Source organism: Festucalex cinctus, chromosome 1, assembly GCF_051991245.1.
Source record: "Festucalex cinctus isolate MCC-2025b chromosome 1, RoL_Fcin_1.0, whole genome shotgun sequence".
Lineage (NCBI taxonomy): Eukaryota > Metazoa > Chordata > Actinopteri > Syngnathiformes > Syngnathidae > Festucalex > Festucalex cinctus.
The window spans coordinates 26500648-26520956 of NC_135411.1; the positions used below are offsets into that span (position 1 = coordinate 26500648).

Here is a 20309-nt window from a genome sequence, read left to right on the forward strand (position 1 = left end):
TGTTTTTTTTCAAAACAGTACAAAAGGACTGCAGCAGCCTCAGTGCTATCTTTGTACTGAAAGGACACGATGTGGAGGGGGTGAGAAAAAAAAAAAAAAAGCACTTCTGCCTGTTTGTCCAGAGCTCATTACCACAGCTTCTGTGTGCTGCGGGGTTAAAGTGCAGCTGTGGGAAAGCTGGAATAATTTTTTTATTATTATTATTTTGTCATTCAATATCCAGCAGAGATGTGTAAAAAGTCAGGCACTGGGGCACTTACTTGGTAAACAGGCAGTAATGCAGAAAATATAGTTTGTCATGCTCTCATTAACATACACTATTAAATTACATCAAATATATATATTAAATAAAATATGATTGCTAACTGTGACATTTTTTAGGGTTGAAATAAGGGTAATAATAAATGTTATAAATAATTTTGTATAAAGTTGACTAACTTGTATGTAGTTAACTTTGAATCTTTGCTTGTTGCATTCCCTGATAATTTACTCTAATAGATGAAGAGTGTATAACAAGAGTTTGCGCAACTTTGCTTCGCATAACGACAGCTATTTAAGAATTATGGTAGCCAAAACAACATGATGAAGCGCAGCAGGATTGCTTTTATGTACAGTACTCTTATCAATTTGGAAGCAATTAATACATTTTTAGATTAAAGTTAGCACAGTCCTGCTCAATATGGCACAATTATCGCTGCCATAAATTAGCATAACTTTGGTAAAGTTAGGTTAAATTTAAGATAAACATAGCACAATGTGCCAAACTAAACACGGCATATTTATGAATCAAATCAGCATAACACAATTAGCATACTTTTGGTAAATACTGTATAACCGACTCATTTCTGTAATAAATTCCCCTTGGTAATACCGTATATCTCAACATAGTTTGGCGAAACAATCTGTTTACAGATTAAACAAATAGCATATAACATCATAGGTTGGTTAATGTAACATGAGTTTATAGATTAGCCTAAATAGCTTTAGTAAATTACAAGAACACATTTCTGTAGCCTTGATAATATATGTTGACATGATTTGCAAAACATAATGTTTTTATTGATTATTGGCACAGTTACTCTACATTTAAGGCTAACAAATTGGACTAAATAACACTATTCTTTTATTTAGCCTAAAAAATGTTCTTAAATAAACACTTTTAGAAATATACTGTAAATATCACAGGTTAGCATAGATTTGCGATTGACAGATTAAATTGGTAATTTTACACTAAAGCATCTATAGCGAGCCCCATCATAATCACCACAATGAGCCGCTGTTCAGTTGACTTGAGCTATTATGTTTACATCTCATCTATTTAAAATATTTGCACGTACATTTTGTGTGTGTCGTGATCGCAGGGAGAATATTAGCGCATTAGCGACTTTACAATGCTGGTTTGCAATTTATAGAAAGTACCAACGCTAGCGCAGCTATAAATCCCAGTGAATTGAATTAAGAAGATGTATTAATAATGCAGTCAGCCTGCAAACAACGTGGACATATGGACGGGAGAAAAGCATTCAAACGTCGCAGCGCAACATATGCTGAAGCAGATTGTAAAAGGCAGCATTGAGGCTTTTAGATACAATTCGAGCATGGTGGTCAACAATAGGTGAACGTACACTAGCGCATGTGAGGCTTGTGTTTTTGTCTCATTGTTATCAATGGGGGAGTTGCGGGGGGTAGCAGAGGGCGCCAGGAGCCAAGCGTCGGCGGCAAAGGGGCAGTCTCAGGTGAGGCCCGCACAGTCCCAACATAATTATAATCCTTAATTAATCCACCTCAGATGTGCTCTCCTGCTCGTTGAGCTCACTTTCCATCACGCGGCCTCTTCTGGTCCTCTGCTCTTTCTTTTTCCCCAGCACACGCACATGCACACACAAACACACTTGTCATGTAGTAGCCCAACATCATCCACTCTAAAGCAGCGCTTCTCGAATTTCTTAGACCAAGGATTTTGAAAAATAATTACATTTTTTTTCCCTCAGTATTGCGATTGTGATTTAATAAGCAAATATTCTTTTTAACTCATTCACTCCCAGCCATTTTCACAGAAGCAATCCCGTTCGCTCCCGGCTGTTTTACTGGATTTTGACTGATTTTGCAAGGCCCACAGAATATTGTGTTCTATTGCTATAAAAGCATGGAACCTAACAAAAGAAAGATTAAAGTCTCTTCTTTCATCAGGAAAAAAAAGTATGTTTCTATCTGTTTCCGTTTTGCAGCAATTAGCATTAGAAGAGAGCTAAGTTTCATCAGTTTTCACAAATCCAATCAAAATTGTAAGTATTTGAGTTTTTTTTTTCTACATGGCCCTGGTTGATCTTCTTTGCTCTGCTGCCACCTGCTGGCAGTTTGTGTAATAACTACCATTTCTGCAACCGTTCTTTGCAGTTGAGAGGCTGCATCAAAGACTTCCGTATGCTCTAGCATAAAAAAACAAAAACAAAAAAAACGTATAAATACGTCTTTGGGACACTTAGAACATAAAAAAAAACGTATTTACACGTTATTGGGAGCAAATGAGTTAAGGACCTGTTTCCATGTTCCCATGAACTGTGCTGAAGAAATGTACTCTACAGGATTTAAAATAACATTAACCCCTAACCCTAACCCAGTGATTTTTCTTTTTTACGTACCACTAGAGGGAGCCCATATGCCACCAGTGGTACATACACTACACTTTGAGAATGACGCCCCTAAAGGGAGGTTTGCTAACATAAACCAACGCAATGCTCAGCCCCTGTTGGACCAAAATCTCCATTCTATGGAATTAGCTCAGGTGAACATCAGTTGCTTGTAGGGAACAAATGTGGACACACGCACACACTGTTAATACATTGTCTCTCCTAATTTTGTAGCCTGACTGAATGTGTCGATGTTGAGCGTTAGACTTTAAAAGGGGTCGTACACACTATTAAGAAGACGGCTGCGAGGACAAAGAGGTGACAGTATTGACGCCACGAGAGCTGAGAGGAGGAAGGGATGGGATGAAGGAGTGCACTCCTGCCATTAACACTGCGCCTCCCGTGTTCAAGCCAATTACGCCACCGCCCCTGTATCCGGCCATCAGAAAAACATGAGGATTGATCGCGCAAGCTATTAGGTCAATTGATCACCGTTTGCTTTCATTTGCGGGTGACTCCTCTTTTTAGAGGGACAGGTGGAACGTGGGAAGCTGATTTGACTGAGTCACAGTGGTGCCTCGAGATTTGGATGTAGTTTATTCATTCAGCCAGCCATCAAGAACATCCTTCTGGACCATCTAAAGTAGCATTACATTCATCAGTGAATAGAAAAGTTTGAAAACAGTTGGAAAAAAAACAAAACAGCTATTCAGTCCTTTCCATTGGAAAACCAGTACAACTACTACTACTAGATTTGCTACTGTACTTTAGCAGCTACAATATACGGGCGACATAAACCATTGAAAGACACTGACAACAAAAACTGACCATAGTCGACAACTGCTGAACCGAGCCTGTACTATGCAGGGTTGGGGGCCTGGGGGGGTCTTTTTTTCAACCTCCAAAATAGTTTGTTTGATCTGGTTTGCTATTTCCTCTAATGACTTCCTTTGAGTTTCTGATTGGCTTACATATTAGAGTTAACATCCTCTGTTGATCTGGCGAGAAAGATTTTTTTTTTTTTCATTTAGGGTATTATATAAACTGCAGTTCCCAGGTGTCAAACTCAAAGCCCAGGCCAGATGTGGCCCACCATATCATTTTATGTGGCCCGCAAAGGCAAATCATGTGTGGCGACTTTGTGTTTCTTGCTAAATAATACAATTGAAAATTGTGTTCTTTCTTAGTAACATTGAGATATTGCAAGCATTTTTGAAAGTAGTGTTTTTTATGAGGTATTCATTCATCTAGAGTCTATATGTGTTAACAGCAAGCATGACCTCACGGAATATGTTTTTGTTTTTTTTGGGTGTTGTTTTTTCCATACTAGAAAAAAAAGTGTAATTTCACATCCCCTACAGTAGGTGGCAGTGGTACTCTCATTGTCAGAGTGTCTGAGCTCTTCTGTAGAGGTGCACAATTTTATAGACAAATTATACGAACAAAGAATAATTGAGAAGCGCTGGTTTACAGTCTGTTACAAGAATGAATTTGACACCTCGCCATAATATATCAATTAATGTGTGCTAACTCAGCAGTTAACTTTTAATTGATAATTGTTTGAAAACAACATAAATATATAAAAATCCAACAACAAAAAGCAATATGTAACAATGCATTCTATGGAAAGTGGTTAGCTTGAAATGTGCACGACGGGCAAATGTATGAATATGAAAAAATATATATATATTGTGTCTACTTTCCTAAGCATGCAAAATATAATTGTTCTTTTTTTGCTTTTGGCTTCCTGTGCTGCAATATTCAATATTGTTTGCTATTAGCGCAACAGCATCACAATCGATCCTGCAGCTTTAAGAGTGTTGTTGCCCTTCTAAAGCTTTGGCAGTAGCAGCCATGACCGACTTCACTGAAATGCCAAACAACCAGTGGGGCAAGGTTATATTGATTCGGGGTGGGGTGGGCGGGGGGCTTTTTCTCAAGAGGTGTCAGAATTATATTTGCACAGAGCCTTTAAAAGCCATTCAGCATTTGGTACAGTAGTACTAGCAAAGTGAGCTGAATACTGCTATTTGCACTTGCTTTCAAGATAAATAGTGAAAATCAGGCAGACGACAAAGCGGCAATCAGAAGTGGCCATTACAAGATTACAGTACCATTACAAGTATTTGCTGGTGAAAATTGCACTGCCTTCCACTCTGAAAGAAATCCAAACACAAATGGCGGCAGGCCTGATTGTTCCCATTGATTGAGCATCAGGGTGTGCGTCTTTTCAGTCGGTGTCACAGTCAATAGACACCACCCAAATATACCACTCACTCAATCCCAAGTGTTGCTACACCAGCCCTGTCCAGCTAATTTAACACCCACTCAATTTATGAAAAACAGTCCCCATCGATCCTTTTTTTTGCGTGTGTGTGTGTGTGTGTGTGTGTGTGTTCGTGCTCTCCAGTTGCCGCCGCTTATTTTCGCCACGCTGGCGCCGACGTGCGGAAGGCCGGCAGCCGTGGAATTGAATTAGCACGCGAAATGGGTTCCAGGAAAACGGATCCCTCGGAATCCAAACCTCGAGCATTCAACACCGGCTTGCGGCATCGCACGGCGACATGGCAACAAGAAACTTCCCGTCGCCGAGCTTTTTGTGCATGACACTCCGATTTTTGTCAGTGTCATCCATCTATCCGTTTTCTATGGTGGTCCTCATTGGAGGAGCTGGGGCTGACACCAGCTGGCTTTGGGCCAGACACTCTGGGCTGGCACATATTGAGATGAGTAGAGTAGCTAAAAATTGTACTCAAGTAATTATAATTACTTCAGAATAATGTGACGCAAGTAAAAGTAAAAAGCAGTACTCCAAATAATTATGTGAGTATGAGTAATTACGTTTTCCGTGAGTGGTCCAAGCATCAAGGTCAAATTATAAAATATAAATTAGGAATGTGCAAATTCATAATATCACTTTAATTAAACCAATAACACATTAAATATTTATAAAATAACAAATTAAAGAAAATTTTGTATTAAATCAACTTTGCTTATGCTCGCAAAATGGCACAACAGCCTCACAAGGCAAGGCAAGTTTATTTGTATCGCACATTTCATACACAAGGCCACTCAATGTGCTTTAACACAAGGAAAGAAGCATCAACAAACACAGTAGTTAACAACATTCAGAGCAAAAAAAAGAGAAAAAAAAATAGGTATTGACAATGTTAAAACATACAACAAACATTAGAAACATTTAGCATAAGGAAGTTTTTAAAAATAATAATAAGAATTAAAGGTAGAGAACAAACCGCAATGTGTATTCTCAACTTCAAAGTGGAGTTCTTGCAGGTTGAAATGTGGACGTTTTTAAGCAGACGCAGACAACAGTGCATGACGCAGCTGTTTTTTTTTCTCGTCACTACGGCAGGGGTCAGCAACCATTTTGCAACTGACACTTACTTCTTGGCTCCTGATTAAAGTGAAGGCCTGCCAGTTTCTCACACACTTCTCAAACTGCAAATTTACTCAAATTACCTTTAATCTTGTTATTATTAATAATTAGTGATATGCATTTATGTGATGACAAAAAATAGGAAATAGAGTGAGGATAAGCGGTACAGAGAATAGATGGTTGAAAAAAAAATCAACAAGCAACACTATTTCTATAAATCTCTGTCAGTGTTATATTTTCAAATGATGATTTCTACAACATCCCTGGAAAATCAAAATGTCCCATGAATGGGCAGCGGGCACCCCATTGGTGACCCCTCATCTAAGGGTTAGCCCGCGGAGACCGTGTGTCATGTGACTGCCTGGCCCCATTTGATTGGATGGAGTCAAACATCGAGAGCGTTTACATTGGATTGGTGAAAGTCATGGTGACAGTGCCTGAGGCAAAAGTCGCTCTGACAAACCAAAACAAATAGATGGTGCAAGCAATACCGGATTAAAAAAAATGTGACACCAAGTAATGCAGTAAAAGTAATGTTTCTTCTTAAAATAAACCTGGCAACTTTGGCAAGTACTATGTATCGAAAAGATTACTTACTAAATAAATGTAGACATGCAAAATATAGACACTCGCACTCAAACCTACAGACAACTTAAAGATTTCAATGAATTACACATGCATGATTTCAGAATGTGGGAACCCTCACAGGATATTCAAAGCCTCAATTTAGTACCTGTGAGGCAGACGAAGTAACCACAATGCACTATGCTGCCCCCGCTAGTCATTTTCTAACATAAAACGCAAACCAGCTATTTACCGTGGAAAATAAACAAAACAAAAAAATGTATTATAAAACCACAATTGGCTATTTTGTCAGGCAAATATTAGTTGCACAAGCAGTCATTTCCGCAGAGGTAAAACACTGAAGCACAATAAACTGTCATTACAATGGCAATGGCCTTCCGGTCCCGACTCACCAGACGCGCCACTTGCCAGGACAAACAACGCTTGCGACCTTCGCAAAGAAGACAAACTGATACTAGCTCCTTGTTCCCAAACAATCTGGAGACAGTACGGGAGAAAACGCACATAAACACGGTACAATAAGCAGCACGGCATCCATCACCGTTGCCTGATGTCTAATTGGAAGGAATTGCTGGAGGAAAACTCGCTAATCACTCCTTGCAATTGAAACACTTAAATCATTAACACTTCTAAAAAGAAATTGGCGACAAATACCGTGAGGATGATTGTTTTGTTTTGTTTTTGTTAAAAAGAGGCTTTTTTTATTTGGCTGGGCAGCGGAAAAGAGAAGGGGGGGGGAATCCAATCTTGCAAAAGGTTTGTTTTGAATGGATTATAATTGCAAACAATCTTCAGAATTACAGAGAATCAATACAGAGCACGGACATGATTATCAAAAAAATAACTTCCTGCGCTTGGCAGGAGGACGGGAGGTCAGCCGGAGAGAGGCTTGTCACTCTAATCGGATATCACGACTGGACGCTTGGCATGAGCAAAAAACGAAAAAAAAAAAAGTTAAATTTACGTTGGAGTATTGGGCTTAAAAGCAGCTTGACATGAAACATGAAAACATTGCATCAATTTTCGGGAGTCGTGTGGAAATAGCAATAGCAATGTCTATTATTTGTGCTTGTACTCTAAGAGCTCTGATGGAAATGGAAGTGACATTTTGCCTGGCAGTTGCCGTGAATCAGACTGAGAGATTTGAAATCAAATCGCTGCACAGATGGACCGTGTATTTGTGGAATTGTTGCACCACCGGAAGGCGTTATTATATTTTTAATTAAGCTACTTCGTGAGCCCAAAGGCCAGCGCGATTGAACAACTTTTTCAACACGTCCTTGACAGCTTCCCAACAAAAGCCTGACGAAAAGCTTTTATACACACAGACGTCAATGTTCCCTAGATTCTAATTAACAGTGATTTCTTTTCAAATCTCATCATGACTGGGATTTTACAACCTGCTGTTTTTGCTGCATTCTGGTTTTGCATTCATGGGGAGGAAAAGGAATAACAACATATCTGTCCCGAGGACATGAGGAAATTCTATGTCGTGGGTCAATTTCTGAAATTCATATTAGTGGCTGTCTTTCTGATTATTTCCCATTAACATATTCATCGAGGAAGCCTTGTTAAAAGAGCTGTAGGGTTTGCATGCATATTAAAAAAAAAAAAAAGTGGCATGCAAAGGAAACAAGAGGATTCACTTTTGGGACATTTCACCCCCATTTATGTATGCATGAAAATTAAAAATGTATCTGTGTGTGCACGTATCTTGCATTTGCATGCCTGCTCGTTCAGCCATGCATGAGTGGATAGCCAGCAAATGAATTTTGCGGCGAAGCAAAAAAAAATAAATAATAAAAAAAAAATCTATATATATATATATATATATATATATATATATATATATATATATATATATATATATATATATATGTAACCAGTCGATATATGTTCCTCTGGAAACAAACTGACCAGCAGTAACACAGTGCTTGTGAACTGCAATCAGTCTAATTACGGCCAGTGACTTATTAAAAGTCTGACGCGCATTAATGCCATGCTAATGTATGAATATTATTCAGCCAGCGAGAGGCGAGAATAATTTTTCTGATAGCGATGTGACACACAGACAAGAGGGTGTGTGTGGGGGGGGCAGGAATAAATCCCTCTGTCTTCCCAGGGAGGGCGGGTTTGGCAGTAAACCAATTCGGAGTCTGGCTTCTTGAACGGCAAGATAACGCCATCAGACAGTTCCAATATTGCTGTTTTTTTTCTTCTTTTTTACCACCTGAAGAATTTGAATTTCATTTAGCAGTCCCACCACCAACTCGGAATAGACATGCCAATTTCAGGACCCAGAATTGTCAGGACAAACACAATGCACCGTGGTGAAATGAGCAAAAGGCTTACCGGCAGGAAATAACTCGCTGTGTTGCCCCCTTTTGTTTTCCTACCTACCGCCGTTTCAATTTTATCACCACAACAACACAAAGACAAAAGGTTTAATTTCTTCCGCTGTAACGACAGTGTGGGCTGCCCGTGCCTTTTTTTTTTATTACATGTTTTATTATGCAGGGGAATTAGATCAGCATAGCTTCACCATATGAACCCCGGGATGAAATGTTTAATTACATTCAGGAAGAAGAGAAGGGGGGGACTTTTTTTTGTCATGTTTTTGCCGCAGCCAAAATAGACATGTGTCATCCTTGCTTTTGTTTTCGACTACTTTGTTGAAGTTACATTTTAAAGGGAAATTAAAGTACGACTCAATTTGCTGCAGGGACATTTGTCAAGGACTCTAGTGGCCCACCATCCCTCCTCCTCCTCCCCTCTCTCTCTCTCTCTCTCTCTCTCTCTCTCTCTCTCTCTCTCTCTCTCTCTCTCTCTCTCTTTCCATCTCTCCTCCTCCTCCTGAGGCCAAGTGGCCCACGGGTCATGATTTGACAAGGTGGAGGATTAATGGTGTACTCTGTACGGGATGTTGAGGGTAGTTCACTTTGTGGCTCTGGGCTCCTTGTACTCTAAATTCATAAACAGCCCCACACTTGTCTAGGGAGAGTGGGGGCTGTGAAATATTGCATGCACGCTTGTCCTTTTTGGCTGTGTTAGAAAAAAAAAATGCCCACCTCTGCCGCCTATGCAAAGCAGGATGCTTATCTGAGTCCATATATATTAATAATGTATACTGCACAGGCCAAGAACCGCACAAATCTCACAAGCAGAAAGCATCCAGACGATTCAAGTAGCACATATGTTATATCAAAATCACAAGAATTGCGTGGTTCCTACCTCTGGTCCTGCAATGTGCGCTTGCTGGGGAAGCTCAGTGTGGCTCATTCATTCGTTCATTCATTCATTCTGGCGTCCCGCCTCACTTTCTTGCAAGCTGCTTCTTCCTTCCTCTCTCCTCCTCACTGGGTGCCACCTTCGTGCGAATGCATACGAATTAAAAATTAATACAGCCCGCTGTCTTAAAGGCGAAACAACAATGCAAAAATAATTGTGTCAAAGTCAAAAACAGGCAGTTTAGGGAGGTGTTGATCCTCACAGATAAAAATGCGCCCGTGTGGGCATCAAAATAAACAACGACAGCATCGTCCCGGATTGAAAAGGACTCAGAATCACACGCAAGTTAGCGCCACGCGCAACAAAAACTGTATTTTTTTGTTTTCTTTCTGTTTAAATGTCCTTGATTCCTAAGAGTGTGAGTGGTGTCCTCGACCGCTCGCAGCTTCAAATGAGGCGATGAGGGGGCAAACCGTACAAGAGAGGAAGGACGCGGCGTACGTGTGCAAGTGTGCACTGTGCACTCTCTCTCGCTCGCTCATGCGCCGAAACGCTGCGCACTGACGCACACACTCGCGTGCTCCTTTCCCCCGCTCGCCGGTCGACAGACACGCACTCACACACACATGCACTAAAAACATTCACATGCTCCTTTTGTACCAGCGCACTTCTTCGTCGGGCTGTTTCAAAGCTGACATGAGAAGCTGGTGGCGCCTTCTCGTTGCCTCGATTCCAGTTTAGAAACGCCCCCCAATGTCCAAATAAGGAAGCTAGATGTATCACTTTCGCTCTCGTGCCAGTCAAACGCCTAACAGGTCAAATACAGCATTGAACTGATATATGCTTATAAGTAATAGTTTTTGTTTTTTGGTAGTATTAATAGTTATTGTTTTTTAATAATAATAATAATAATAATAATAATAATAATAATAATAATAATAATAATAATAGGCTAGTCAAACCTCCTATTCACAGGGGAAAGACTAGCTAAACCCTGCCTCCAGAACATTTAAATAAAATTCAAACATATCTTGCTCTTCTATAACCTTCATGAGTTCTCAGACTCCGGAGAAATCTTGTGCCGAGCCCGTTCATTTCCACCGATTTCAACCACTGGTGGTTCAAATTGGACCAATCACAGGGCGACATTGTGTTTGGGGGTGGCAGATGCAGCTGTGACAAAACCAGGAAGCCAACGCAGACGCCGGGGCAAACAAACAAACCCAACGTGGACAAATGGACGCTGCAATTAATTCCGCTCTTGCAGAATTACTCATCTTTTCCTTGTTGAATGTTGAACAGCAAGAGGCGCTTCGTGCATTTTTAGCTGGTAAGATGTTCGTGCTTTTCCCCCGTTCGACGAGAACGAAGACGACATTTTCATCCGTGGCCGTAATTGGTTAAAACAAAGGTGCACAATGCTGCATTGTCCAATCAGCTCAAAGTATTGTACAGAATGCCCCGCCTTTCAAATTATCATGGAGCAGTCGCAGATTGATATTGTGGAGAACTACATTGAGTGAATCACAATATCAAACTTTCAATCTGACGGACCACAGAGAAGAGCAGCCTATTGTTCAAAACCTAGGTCTCAAAATCTTGAATAATAAAGCAGTCCCTTCCACGACCTGGAAAATAGTGCATTTCCATTACAATGTTGAATAATAAGAACGACGAGGCAGCTTGATTTGATGGAGAACACACAGCAAAATCACCAGTGTTAGATGAACCCAGAGCATGTTAAATCTAACACTAGAAAAGTGTTTATATGTGCCCACATCAGTGAGTGTAAATATGACGCTTTGAAAATATGTTACTTTTTCACACTTTACCAGTGTTACTCCAACACTGTTATGGTGTTAAAAATCTACACTGGTAAACACTGAGTATTGTTGAATGTACTCTAAACTAGTATCAGTGGTACACATTTAATTCTGCCAAATGTCTGGTGTTAAACACTTGTGAATGTGTCAGTCTTAAAAATGTAACTTAAACTACACTTTACTCGGGCAAATGGTACTTCATTTATATAGCGTTTTTCCTCCTTACAAGGCTCTCAAAGCAATTTACATTTTGACTACTGATGACAAAGCATCAGGAGAAACTTGGGGGTTCAATATGTTGTTCAAGGATACTTTGACATAGTTACACTGGCCTGGGATCGAATACACACTCTCAGAGTTGGGAGACAATCATTCTACCACTTATCCACGCTGCCCCGACAACAACTGGATGTTGAAATTCTGATAGCACGCTGGCAGTTTGGAAGGTTTGTCCTTCACTGGAAAAGAGGATGTGGTCAATTTAACACTCAAGGTAGGGCTATTCAGATTCCAATTAATTAATTAATTTGCTTCCGCTCCAACACTTGAGGAAATTTACGCTGACAGAGTAATTTTGTATCATAACAGTGTCAGAATAACACTGTTTACACCAGATTTCATCGAACACTGGAAATCTAACAATGACAGATTTGCTATGTATGCAAAATTAAATCTGTTATACTATAAGTTATAGTAACTAGTTACTGCCCAAGACTGCTGAAGAATGCCCATTTTTCTGATGAATGATGGTAAATTTTTAAAAATATGACGGACTAAGGACTGAAAAAAGTGACTTTTCGTACATCTATGTCATCGTCACTAACCGGGGCACGTACAGACAGGCCTCTCAACCCGTCACTCACGGACACCACTTTTGGTGACCAATAATAGAAGTGACCAAGTGTTGACGGAAGCGTGGTTAAAATAAAACGACAGGCTGACTATTACAGTTTGGTTCAGCTTGAAAAAAATGAACTGACGTTGATGGAAGGGTGCCCTGGACACTGATGAATGACAAATAATGGACCAGCAAATTTTGTAAATATTCCACCTCAGCAGGATCCTCCTCGAGGGTGCGTGGGAGTTCGCTCAACCAGTCCACCTGTGTTTTGTAGATTTGGAGAAGGCGTTCGACCATGTCCCTCGGGGAGTGCTTCGGGAGTATGGGGTACCGAACCCCCTGAGACGGGCTGTTCGGTCCCTGTACAACCGTTGCCAGAGTTTGGTCCGCATTTCCGGCAGTAAGTCGGATTTGTTTCCAGTGAGGGTTGGACTCCGCCAAGGTTGCCCTTTGTCACCGATTCTGTTCATAACTTTTATGGACAGAATTTCTAGGCGCAGCCGAGGCTTTGAGGGGGTCCGGTTTGGTGGCCTCAGCATTGCATCTCTGCTCTTTGCAGATGATGTGGTGCTGTTGGCTCCATCAGGCCGGGATCTCCAACTCTCACTGTGGAGCGGTTCGCAGCCGTGTGTGAAGCGGTTGGGATGAAGATCAGCACCTCCAAATCCGAGACCATGGTCCTCAGTCGGAAAAGGGTGGCGTGTCCTCTCCGGGTCGGGGATGAGGTCCTGCCCCAAGTGGAGGAGTTTAATTATCTTGGGGTCTTGTTCACAAGTGAGGGTAGGATGGAGCGGGAGATCGACAGGCGGATCGGTGCGTCGTGGTGAAGAGAGAGCTGACCCAAAAGGCAAAGCTCTCGATTTACCGGTCGATCTACGTTCCGACCCTCACCTATGGTCACGAGCTGTGGGTCGTGACCAAAAGAACGAGTTCCCGGACGGGGGAATCTCACAAGTCACGGGATTCCCCAAAAAATGTTAGCCTCTAACAGATTAATCAATCTTTTGGTCAGAATGACCAATTTGTATCGATTAGCCCAATCACCGATATATATATTGGTTGAAAACACTGACCATTCTAGACTGGTTGTTGTAACCAAAGGATCTGTCGGACACATAACTACCTGGGCCCGGTTGTTCAAAACTCGGTTATATCTTTAACCACTGGTTAAGTAGATTTAACCGACTTAACTTTCACGACACTGTTATTTTGTTGTTCAAAACTCTGTTAACTTTAAGTGGCTGTTAACTTGCTGTTAAAGTTAACACGCCCAAGGACCGACACTAACTTTTTAACAGTGTGGTTAACGCTGTGTTCGTGACTAATGCTTCCTACATTATATGCCCACTGAGTGCAAGAAAAAGAGAGTGTATTGAGGGTTTGAAGTTGACATTGGTGATTATTCTGATGAAGAGTTAAGCACACGTTACCTTTTAGCCGTAATATAATTCCAAGTCTCATGCATAGTCAAAAGAGAACGAATAAAAATGTTTTTTAAAGACTAATTATTAATTTAAATAAATTTAAATTCAATATAACAATAATGGGTTTTTTTCATTTAAGTTAAAACAGTAATTACAAATGATAAAAAATTAGATGAAAAATACACACATATTAGAAGTATGTAAATATCAAAAGAAGACAAATAATTTAAACTTCTATCAAAATATTACACAAAAAATACAAATCAGTCAAATATACAAATATGTTAGACAAAAAAGACAAAAATATGAGAAACAAAATCAGACCAAAACATGCAATATTATATGCTACAAAAATATTACACAAAATATTCAGTCGAAAAAAGAATACAAATTATGATGAATTAAAAATAAATAAATAATGTCACAAAATCTCCTAAATTATTGCTTATTATTACCATTGATTGATTAACGTTTTCTTTGTCAGCAGAAAACGTCCGGCTTCTTTTTTTTTTCGGCGAGTGCCAAGGGTCATTTGGATAGTATTCCTTTGCTTTTGCCGACCCGGAAGTAAACAAAAAGAGGAATTGTGTGATATATTGGTGCTAAACAGTGACGTAAACGGTACAACTTTGATGGTGCCATTAACAAATGGCGTGACTAACCATGTTTTGAACAACACGTATTTAACGACCGGTTAGTTAACGGCAGGTTATGAATTTAACCGGCGGTTAGGGGTTAAACAGTGGTTGAAATCTGTTTTTAGAGTGCAATTTTTACATATCACCATATCGACATGTTCTGCTGGATTAATCTTCATATTTCTAGGATATATCCGGGAGCATAATCCCAAACAAACATTTGTCATTGTTTTAGTTCTAGTCAGCGGTAGTCACTCGCATTTTTGTCACCCAGGAACTTCATGAAAAGGCCTAATTTACTATTCCACAGTAATAGACCTGTTGCGGTGGCTGGGGAACAAGTGTCATAATAAACCAGCTTGGCACTCCATGTCTGCAGGTGAAAAACCAAAACAAGTGAAAGCCCTTGAGCTCTGCTATTTCGGAACACTTGCTTAAAAGTGGGTGGCGGCGGTGGGGGATGAATGGGTGCGCATGTGAGTCAACGGGTGACGCACACTCGGGTGCTCCTTGCGCGTGTTAGCGTCGCATGCAAAGCTGCTGCATGCGGTCGCTTGCTCAGCACTTTCCAGCGGGGTCATACATTACAACTGCCACTACACTTATACACAGCAGGGACGACAGCAAAGGACTGAATTAAAAGCCTCCCGCCACCGCCTGCTACAATAACCTTGCCAATAGAACTCATACGTTAGGATAAACAGCAGCGTTTGGTCTCAAAGCACAAGATATGGTACGCTGCCAGATGGATTTATCGAAGAGGAGTATCGGCGGTGCTTTTTTGTCGGCTTCTATTACGACCGCCAACACTCGGCTGGGGTAACCGGGTCGGGCTTTATACGTCTTGAGTCTGTGTACCCTCTGCTCTCAAATCCTCTCAATTGACCTTCATGTGCTGCCTGACTCATTGCGCCAATAAACAGCCAGCGGAGTGTACTCTGCAGCACACACACATCACAAATAATTGATAAATAAATGTGTGGATGCATGTGCATGTCTGTGTGTGAGACCAGAAGACACTCGTGGGTAAGCCCTGATGGACTAGTGGCCCTCTCCCAAGCCAAACGTGAACAGATTTACTGTTTCTACCCACGGCAGGTTGTACATCACACCCTCTGGTCTCTTAGCAACAACAACCGTGACGAGACAATCCCACCACTATTGTTCCGTGCTTAAATAATAAACACAATTGCAATCCTTGCTAGATGTCACACACACACACACGCGTATTCTCTGCCGACATAGCAGAAAGCCGGATCGCTGGCATCCACACAGCTGACAGCAAATCTATACAGTATCATGTACAACATATTGGTGCTGAAGATGTTTGTATTTGTAGCCAGCTGTAACAAACGTAAGTGACAGATGTCAGTGGGAAAGTGACAGCTACAAGTCGCGGCGAGCTTACAAACGTGTCAACGTTGAGGATATTTCTCCTCCTTTCTATATCAGGCCCTGAATGTACTGTACTGTACTATACTATACTATACTATACTATACTTCTCAAATAGGGGGCATGGTGCAATGCGAGGTGCTTATGACCTCAGTATAGAGTTGATGAGGGCGTAAAAACAAATAATCGAAAAGCACTGAGATACACATTTTATACGCATAAATACATATACTGTAAAATACATAATATAGATACAGATACTGTCTATAGATATAGCTTTAGAATTATACATTTACTCTAAAAATATATATCATTTATATGACTACGGTAATTTGACTAGACTAATTTGTTATGCCTTTTTTTGTCATGACTATTCTTTGAAAATCAAAATAAAAATAACATTTTGACCTTTCACAATTCTCATAATTAAATACAGGTAGTCATTAATTTACGAGTTTCAAGAGGTTGTCGAATTTGTTTGTAAGTCAAGTCAAGTCATCTTCGAATGACATTAAATTTTGTTTAAATATAAAATGTTGTGAAATTATTTTCTAAAAATAAAATAAAAATGTGTAAAACATTTTAAAAAGGAAACTAATTAGATTATGTACAGAAAATACTTTGCATTCAGTACATAAATAAAATTGAAAAATACATTAAATTACATCATCCATTATCTGAACCACCTTTCCTCACGGTAAATTTAATTTAATTTTTACATAGTACAACTTCCATAAAAACAAAATAAATATGCTTACTGATGGTGGATGAATTGTTGAGTTGAGTTGCTGAAATGAAAGGCATTGTTGTGTGTAACGTTCTCAAGAAGCAATGTTTTCCAGCTGTCCGTGAAGTGCACCTGAATGTGATTGGCGCGTATGAAGAGTCAAGATGGCAACGACCGAGTCAGAATCAAGTGATTTCAAAACTGAAGAGATATTGTATGTTTTGCTACTACACTGATAAGGACCACGCTGAGAGATGCTTCTTATGAATATCCTCTGAAATGTACTCACAGTGTGGCATGAAAAGTCCGTGCGCCACGACTCCTGTGCCGTGCATCACCGGACAGCGAGGTAGTTGAAATGCGTAAATGGTGCGGTGCTGCTCGGCGGGATTGTGGCAGAGAATGGAAATATAGTACAGTATTGCACCGTAATGTATGATGTGGTGCGCACTTAAAAAATATTAACTTGCGAGCGAAATATGGCATTTATGGAGGCAACCCTTGTTCGTATCTGCGATTGTGCGTAAGTCAGATGCTCCTAACTACTGTACTATAAAATCCCATGAATATGACACATTTTTTTTTCCCCATATATACACACGGAATAATTTAAATAAATAAATAAATAAATAAATAAATGAATGAATGAATAAATAAATAACATTTCATCACCGCTCACAATACCTAGATGTCATGGAAAATGTCAATTTCAACATATTTAATGTCTTAATGTTACAAATTTATGTCACGAAGTACCTCGTGTCCAGAAATTAATTGTGTGTAGACCAGCAAGTGGTGAGGCCAACTTCAAAATAAAATCTTTCCAAATGCAGTAATACGCAGATGTTTGTGCTTTGGGGCGCTTTTATTTTGAAGTTGTTCCTGGCGGCGTGTTTCAGCGTGACCGCTGACTCTTTTTGTTGTTGTTGTTGTTATTTGGGTGGGGACTCTGGTTGTGGTGTCTTGCTAAGTTTTGTCACCGACATCAACACAATGTTGTCATCAAATTAAGTTTAATCACTAATCAAGGAAACTTAAAAAAGAACGCTGACATTGTATTTATTATACGGCGCCTATTGCCAGCATTCAGTGTCGAACCCAGCGTTAGCATCTCCAGTGTTAGCCGCCTTTTGCTAGCTAGCCTGCAGCAGGCAAGATGGTGAGGGTGAGATACAACAGATGCATTCAGCGTGACAGCGAGTTGAGTTTTTAATTTATTTTTATTTATTTTTATTTTTTATTTGTTCCTGTCTTTACCGCTCAGTGGAGCAAAATATCAATGACATCATTGATGAATGGACTGCAACTCAACTTTCATCAGCGTCAAATTCAAAAAGTCGTTCAAAGCACTGTTTCTCATCCAAATATGAGCATGTGTACTTCGGAAAAGTCAGCAAGCAAGACAAAGCAGCCCAACTTCACAGAGGGAGACGACCCGGATCGATCCCGAAATAAATAGATTGTTGACATTTTTAAACTAGCCAACAAAACCTTTTCCAAAGAAAAGGTCAGCGGCTTCAAATATCATCATCTATCCATCCAGAGCACTCTGATTGTCATCTACAGTACGCACACAACTATTATACAGTCTCTCCGATATTAATATTGTAAAGGATATTATATTTCCCTATTCCTTGTATAAACAGGCTTTGGCATTGATAGACGCGCCCCTGAATCACAGTCACATTCAAAATGGCATTCAATTGTCACATCATAATAAGTTTTGCTGCTTTTGTGCAGATGTGTCTTGATAAAAAAAAAAAAAAAAAAACATACACAAGCGGCGCAGGCAAAATGAAAGAAAATCTAATGATAAGAAAGTCGCCGTTGTTTTTCATTGTCGTGGTTTTATCGCACAATCTTATACTGCGTCTTTGTAAAAACTAATTATTCTCATTCGCTCGTCTTCCATCTTCTTTAACGGAGCGTCGGTTGTTTTTGTCTTTTAAAGTAAAATAGTGCAGCTACAGCTGCCATATTTTAATTTGTATCACCTCATGTTTGATTAATGCCAATTTCTGCTAGTCAAGGTTCGTGTTTATGCAGCACCGCTGTTTACACACCACCTTAGCCTATTTGCAAATAGCTTCTATTTTCACCACCCGAAAGCTTTCTTGTTTAGACGTGATTGGAAAATTATCTCGTGTTGCACAAAACGGCAGATATGTTGTGCTTGTTAGAGGGTTTTCGTGTTAAAATTTCTCTAACTCTTCCCAAAAATCACGACAATTGTCGAGAAATACTCTTGCCAGTCATGTGGAAATGATGGCAGTTATTGGAAAGCTTCATCTCCCATCCAGAAATAATTAGCTTTATACTCAACAGCAATAAGTTTAGCTTCAATACACTTTATTCATCGAAAATATTAACATTGATAATAATACTCAGTTCGGACTGATGTGTGCACTAGTGTAGAACAGATCATGTACATCTGAAATATGTATCATAATGTGAAGATATTTTTTATTATACCTAATTAACTTATTTCAAATCAATACTATTATATTATATATAATATTCCTTAATTCATTGTACAATATGAACTTTCTAATTTATCTATATTGTGTTTTTTCAATAATTTCAATTTTATTGTATTCGATTTCATATTACACATTAAATTATTACATTAAATGTATTTATTTTAAATTCATTGTAAGCTTCAATTTGTATTTTTCGATAATTTTGGTTATTCTAATATTTATGAAATTTTCTATTTTTTTTGCTTTCGTTTTTATTTATTCATTTCATGAATTTTAATGTTATTGTATTCACTTAATAATACTACTGGGGTTTGTGTTTTATATACATGTATTGTTTTAAATTTATTTAATTGTAGATCATTTCTAATGAATGTATTAACTGTATTTTCTTTTTTATATTGGTGTGCAGTACATAACACGGTTTGACATTCGTGTTTTTCTATTTAGAACCAGTTCCGATGTTTCAATTCCGTGACATTATACGTTGTAGGGCTGGGGTAAAAAAATTTGACCAAGTCGACTAAGTCGACTTTAAAAATAGGTCGACTGGAAAAATTTAAGTCGACGGTCCGCCCGGAACCATGTTTGCACCGTCGCAAACCTTTTTTTTTAAATGACTCCTGTTTGGTTGGTCTGATTGGTTGTTTGAATTTGGAGGTGTGTTGCACAGCCACCATAGCCTAACTGTGCATACAGTTCTTTTACTGCAAGCGTACATGTACACTCGTACAGTATTTACAGTATTTATTAGTTAAGATTAGTGTTGTTCCGATACCGATACTGGTATCGGCAGAGGTGCCGATACTGCATTAAAACAGTGGTATCGGTATCGGTGACTACTCACAAGTAACATGCCGATACCATTAATTCCAACGCTAATATAGGATTTTGGATGCTGCATCTTGTGTCTTTCTCGTGCACGACATTCACTGATATGTGACATGTTCACTGCATGCCGATCTAAGATATCATATTGGCCCTTGAATGCTCTGAACCAATGGCAGGACAGCTTTTTCATGTAGAGGAAAAAAAACCTTAAGTATCGGTATGGTATCGGTATCGGCTGATACTGCAAAGCTGGGTATCAGTATCGGGAGCCAAAAAACGGTATCGGAACAAACACTAGTTAAGATTATGCTCTCA

At 39.5% G+C, this 20309-nt stretch overlaps 1 protein-coding gene across 9 annotated transcripts in view; it reads right to left on the minus strand.

Moving 5' to 3' along the window:
* adgrl1a (adhesion G protein-coupled receptor L1a) overlaps window positions 1-20309 on the minus strand; it is a 212102-nt gene that overhangs the window by 183466 nt on the left and 8327 nt on the right. For 6 of the 9 annotated variants that reach the window (XM_077526170.1, XM_077526196.1, XM_077526161.1 and 3 more), the window contains exon 1: window positions 9844-10312. The gene's annotated coding sequence lies outside the window, so the exon portion shown is untranslated. The other 3 variants (XM_077526134.1, XM_077526127.1, XM_077526142.1) reach the window with 3 other exon arrangements.